This window comes from Trachurus japonicus, chromosome 18, assembly GCF_045865225.1.
Source record: "Trachurus japonicus isolate A0001 chromosome 18, Traja_1.0".
Classification (NCBI taxonomy): Eukaryota; Metazoa; Chordata; class Actinopteri; order Carangiformes; family Carangidae; genus Trachurus; species Trachurus japonicus.
Genome location: NC_140924.1, coordinates 9,835,694 through 9,841,855, shown reverse-complemented (window position 1 = coordinate 9,841,855; position 6,162 = coordinate 9,835,694). Strand labels below are relative to the sequence as shown.

The window sequence follows — 6,162 nt, the reverse complement described above, 5'->3', positions numbered from 1 at the left end:
TACAAACCACAACTTTGAGGTGAAATGATCTAAAACTGAATCACCAACCGGTTTTGTTGAGGACGACTCGAGGCTGCAGGAGAACATCCAGCAGGTTCCTCTGCCGCTCGATCTCCTGTCTGAAGCCCGAAGCCTCCGCCTCCCCAGATAGCAAAAACCTTTTGGCATCCTTTTGGCCCAAATCTGGCTGGTCATTTTGGCAAGATTATGGCCAGGCTTTCGGGCCCTAAATGGCCCAAAATAGGCAAGCCAAAAACAAACCAAAAGGAGGCCAAAACTCACCCAAAACTAATTGTGGCCTTCCAAAATACAGCCATAACTGCCCCAAAAGAGCCCCAAATCCCCAAAATCCAGCCAAAAAGTAGCCAAAACCGACCCAAAGAAAGCCCAAAAAGTAGCCAAAAGTGACCCAGAGAGAGGCCAAAACTCACCCAAAACTAATTGTGGCCCTCCAAAATACAGCCATAACTGCCCCAAAAGAGCCCCAAATCCCCAAAATCCAACCAAAAAGCAGCCAAAACTGACCCAAAGGGAGGCCAAAACTCACCCAAAACTAATTGTGGCCCTCCAAAATACAGCCATAACTGCCCCAAAAGAGCCCCAAATCCCCAAAATCCAACCAAAAAGCAGCCAAAACTGACCCAAAGGGAGGCCAAAACTCACCCAAAACTAATTGTGGCCTTCCAAAATATAGCCATAACTGTCCCAAAAGCCCAAATTTACCTTGCTGTGTGTCTATGTGTATTGAAAAAAAAACAATAGGAAGATTAATATTATTTCATCATCTTTTTATTTTTGAATTTACTGTTGACTGACTCCAGGCTGGCAGGTTGCAGGTCCCCAGCCCAGTAAAACCATCACTGGTCTGTGCTATGCTTGCATCTGTGGTGGTAGAGCAGATGGGGTTTCTTCGTGTGGCATCTAAAGTGTTACAGACAAAGAGAAAACAAACTTAACTTATTACTTCTACTGTAGCCTAAGAATGCTTTATTAAAGGCTTTATACAGTTATAAAACTCACCCACTTTAAGTTGTAACTTTTCCATTCATCCCTCGTCAGGTGTCCTTTTCTGTCTGGTCCTTTGGCTTTAAAATGCCCCATACCGTAACCTTCAAAGTGGCAGGCCCAGAAGGTCCAAGAGAGATGACCTGAAAATATTGAGAGAATTACCTACATTGATTTTCAAATCAACTAGCCCACCATTACATTGCCCTACTCTAATAAAATCAAAGGCAGCTCACCAAATCCTTTTAAATTTCAGGAAGAGGCTGGGTTTCCTTCCAGGGCCATCATTTGCTGTTCTGCAGAGGAAAATAGGATGTAAAAAAGTATGCATATTATGCTTATAACTGAAAAGCAACGAAGCAATTAAATCACAGATAATTAGATTTCTCCCCACATATGGCAGAGAATAAAGTGGGTTTAATATAACAAAACGTTTCACAGCAGTAGGCCTTTTCAGTCCAAATTGGTGGCAGCACTATCACAACACCACCTAGTGGCAGTTAGAGCTTCTTGCTATACTCTTTGGCTTAAGTTTGGAGTTTTCTTTGTGTTTTCCTGCCTGGCAGCTCACTAGATTATTGCTAAAAAGCACAGCAACATGAGCAATGCTTTTTTGGTGGATACTTTCAACGCTAAATGGTAGGCTAGGCTATGACCTGCAACCTGCTAAATGGTAGGCTATGCTGCTTTCAGCAGATATTCACTGTAGGCTAAAGGAATGACTGATTGTTGCTAGCTAAGTTAGCTACTATCTGTGCAAAGTGTAGTCACCAATTACATTAATTACATTAAACTATCTCATATACTCACTGCCAGTGTACTGTATCTATTAAGTTCTCTGTGCATGTCATTGATGTAGTTAAATTGAATGCGCTGGCTGTGCCTGTTTGCTACGAGTTAGCTCATAGCTCACAGCAGTTTTGCCATCGAAATAGGAAAAATTAACATAACTGTGCAGAAAACGTAAACCTTATCGGGTATTTAAACAAGGCAATGATAGAAAATCAGATTTTACTAAATTTAAATGTCTATAATATCATGTACATACCTCCGTGTTGATCAGCTTGAGAAAATGAAGTAGGAGGGCTGTCGTCAGTTGAAACTGTGTACAAATTCCCGCCGTTTGCTTGGTCTTTTGGCTATCCTTTGGCTTTACAAACACATGCCAAAACAAACCATCGGACGTTGCCGCCCTTTGCCCAATCTTCTGGCTTGCCATAAACATGCCATACCACCCCCTCTACTTGATCCCGCCTTTTGCCTCATCTTCTGGCTTGCCATAAACATGCCATACCAACCCCTCTACTTGATCCCGCCTTTTGCTTCATCTTTTGGCTTGCCATAAACGTGCCATACCACCCTTCTATATTATCCCGCCCTTTGCCCAATGTCTTGGTTAACCAGATATATGCCATAACTCAGCCATATATTGCTGGCACCAATTTTGTCTATTAAGGCTAACCAAAACCATACCACATTTGAGCCAAAGGGCTTTCACAAAGCCAAAAGAAAGCCAAAAATGCCAAAAGGATGCCAGAATACAGCCAAAACATTTGCTATCTGGGTCGTATCCGGCTACGACTCTGTCCACGGCCGCTAAGATTTCCTGGGAGGCGGCGGCGAGTCTCTCGGTAACAAATCCTCTCAGAAACTCCACCTTAGACATTTTACTCAAAGTCTTTGTTGTTCCTGGCAGCCAGGGGACCCGAGCCTAGTCTGGGGCCGTTGACTCGCTGTTTTGGGAAGGAAACGGATCCAGGGCGAGAGAGACAGACCTTTCCTTCAAAATAAAAGCACAGAGCTAATAAAATGCGGTAAAACTCTTTAATTTAAGGAATATAATTTACAAGAAAGTCCCCGAGGCATTAAGTTAACATTTCGCTTTTATTGTATTACAAGTTAATGTTTATTTTATAAGTTTTATGTTGGTGAACACTTTTATTTTGGTGAATTTGGTGATTTCGGTATCCGCTACAGACAGGAACCAGAATGCAGTCTAATTCAGAGGTAACGGACACCAGGCTCTTCGCTTGTCTGAAGAGCCTGGTGATGCGAGGCTACCCGAGCCCGTTTCCCCGTTGCTAGACATTAGGTGCGTTCGAGATGAGCCAGCCCAGATAGCAAATGTTTTGGCTGTATTCTGGCATCCTTTTGGCATTTTTGGCTTTCTTTTGGCTTTGTGAAAGCCCTTTGGCTCAAATGTGGTATGGTTTTGGTTAGCCTTAATAGACAAAATTGGTGCCAGCAATATATGGCTGAGTTATGGCATATATCTGGTTAACCAAGACATTGGGCAAAGGGCGGGATAATATAGAAGGGTGGTATGGCACGTTTATGGCAAGCCAAAAGATGAAGCAAAAGGCGGGATCAAGTAGAGGGGTTGGTATGGCATGTTTATGGCAAGCCAGAAGATGAGGCAAAAGGCGGGATCAAGTAGAGGGGGTGGTATGGCATGTTTATGGCAAGCCAGAAGATTGGGCAAAGGGCGGCAACGTCCGATGGTTTGTTTTGGCATGTGTTTGTAAAGCCAAAGGATAGCCAAAAGACCAAGCAAACGGCGGGAATTTGTACACAGTTTCAACTGACGACAGCCCTCCTACTTCATTTTCTCAAGATGATCAACACGGAGGTATGATATTATAGACATTTAAATTTAGTAAAATCTGATTTTCTATCATTGCCTTGTTTAAATACCCGATAAGGTTTACGTTTTCTGCACAGTTATGTTAATTTTTCCTATTTCGATGGCAAAACTGCTGTGAGCTATGAGCTAACTCGTAGCAAACAGGCACAGCCAGCGCATTCAATTTAACTACATCAATGACATGCACAGAGAACTTAATAGATACAGTACACTGGCAGTGAGTATATGAGATAGTTTAATGTAATTAATGTAATTGGTGACTACACTTTGCACAGATAGTAGCTAACTTAGCTAGCAACAATCAGTCATTCCTTTAGCCTACAGTGAATATCTGCTGAAAGCAGCATAGCCTACCATTTAGCAGGTTGCAGGTCATAGCCTAGCCTACCATTTAGCGTTGAAAGTATCCACCAAAAAAGCATTGCTCATGTTGCTGTGCTTTTTAGCAATAATCTAGTGAGCTGCCAGGCAGGAAAACACAAAGAAAACTCCAAACTTAAGCCAAAGAGTATAGCAAGAAGCTCTAACTGCCACTAGGTGGTGTTGTGATAGTGCTGCCACCAATTTGGACTGAAAAGGCCTACTGCTGTGAAACGTTTTGTTATATTAAACCCACTTTATTCTCTGCCATATGTGGGGAGAAATCTAATTATCTGTGATTTAATTGCTTCGTTGCTTTTCAGTTATAAGCATAATATGCATACTTTTTTACATCCTATTTTCCTCTGCAGAACAGCAAATGATGGCCCTGGAAGGAAACCCAGCCTCTTCCTGAAATTTAAAAGGATTTGGTGAGCTGCCTTTGATTTTATTAGAGTAGGGCAATGTAATGGTGGGCTAGTTGATTTGAAAATCAATGTAGGTAATTCTCTCAATATTTTCAGGTCATCTCTCTTGGACCTTCTGGGCCTGCCACTTTGAAGGTTACGGTATGGGGCATTTTAAAGCCAAAGGACCAGACAGAAAAGGACACCTGACGAGGGATGAATGGAAAAGTTACAACTTAAAGTGGGTGAGTTTTATAACTGTATAAAGCCTTTAATAAAGCATTCTTAGGCTACAGTAGAAGTAATAAGTTAAGTTTGTTTTCTCTTTGTCTGTAACACTTTAGATGCCACACGAAGAAACCCCATCTGCTCTACCACCACAGATGCAAGCATAGCACAGACCAGTGATGGTTTTACTGGGCTGGGGACCTGCAACCTGCCAGCCTGGAGTCAGTCAACAGTAAATTCAAAAATAAAAAGATGATGAAATAATATTAATCTTCCTATTGTTTTTTTTCAATACACATAGACACACAGCAAGGTAAATTTGGGCTTTTGGGACAGTTATGGCTATATTTTGGAAGGCCACAATTAGTTTTGGGTGAGTTTTGGCCTCCCTTTGGGTCAGTTTTGGCTGCTTTTTGGTTGGATTTTGGGGATTTGGGGCTCTTTTGGGGCAGTTATGGCTGTATTTTGGAGGGCCACAATTAGTTTTGGGTGAGTTTTGGCCTCTCTCTGGGTCACTTTTGGCTACTTTTTGGGCTTTCTTTGGGTCGGTTTTGGCTACTTTTTGGCTGGATTTTGGGGATTTGGGGCTCTTTTGGGGCAGTTATGGCTGTATTTTGGAAGGCCACAATTAGTTTTGGGTGAGTTTTGGCCTCCTTTTGGTTTGTTTTTGGCTTGCCTATTTTGGGCCATTTAGGGCCCGAAAGCCTGGCCATAATCTTGCCAAAATGACCAGCCAGATTTGGGCCAAAAGGATGCCAAAAGGTTTTTGCTATCTGGGAGGCGTGCGCAGAATCGATCGCCGGTGACCAGCGCACAATGCATGCCGGTTAGATTTGTGTCCGACTTGATCCCGACTTGCTCTGACGTCATGCACGCGCCTGCAACGATAACCTCACGAGATCAAGGCGGCCGCAGTTTTTAGAGCCAGGCGCCGCAGTTGCTCTCCACCGACTGCTACTGCCTGCAAGCCTCAGGGCATGATGGGAAACGCACCGGATCATGAGCTGATTGGCTCTTAGTTAGGACTGCAAACACTACGTGTTGTTGTATAATGCTAGATTATATGAATTTCATGTTGTAGGCCTATACTGCTTAAAAAAATATTCACACTGAATCAAACTTATATCCTGAGAAATATATTGGTTATTTATTGGACAATTGCAGTACAGCATAAGAAATATATACTTTGGTGACTTCCTGTTTGTATTGACGGCGGCTGGAAACTGTCCGACTTGACTGCAGCTTTCTGTCACCACCCCCTGCTGCTGCCGCCTGCTCTCGCCGACCGTCCAGGCGAGGCGCAGTTCATCTCGAACGAGCCTTCTCTTACCGTTTGGACACGTCACATGCGCACTTGCGCAGATCCACCCACCAGCAAAGATAAAGAACGCCCACAAAACGTCATTTCCGGTCAGAGCCGTGTGTGTGTGTGTGTGTGTGTGTGTGTGTGTGTGTGTGTGGCATCTGAAAACAGATCAATGGTGCAGGCAGCTGTCTGTCTTGTTGTAATGTCAGGAA

The 6,162-nt window shown here is 43.3% G+C and overlaps 2 long non-coding RNA genes across 2 annotated transcripts; one reads left to right on the top strand and one right to left on the bottom strand.

The window, feature by feature from the left end:
- Positions 1 to 811: 811 nt before the first annotated feature.
- Positions 812 to 1,298, bottom strand: LOC146968680 (uncharacterized). Its single transcript, XR_015034326.1, has 3 exons — positions 1,242 to 1,298; positions 1,021 to 1,148; positions 812 to 921 (listed from the first exon to the last, which is right to left on the bottom strand). It is a non-coding gene; the product is annotated as an uncharacterized LOC146968680 (long non-coding RNA).
- Positions 1,299 to 4,383: 3,085 nt separating this feature from the next.
- On the top strand, positions 4,384 to 4,959 carry LOC146968679 (uncharacterized). The gene is made up of 3 exons (XR_015034304.1): positions 4,384 to 4,440; positions 4,534 to 4,661; positions 4,761 to 4,959. It is a non-coding gene; the product is annotated as an uncharacterized LOC146968679 (long non-coding RNA).
- Positions 4,960 to 6,162: the final 1,203 nt, after the last annotated feature.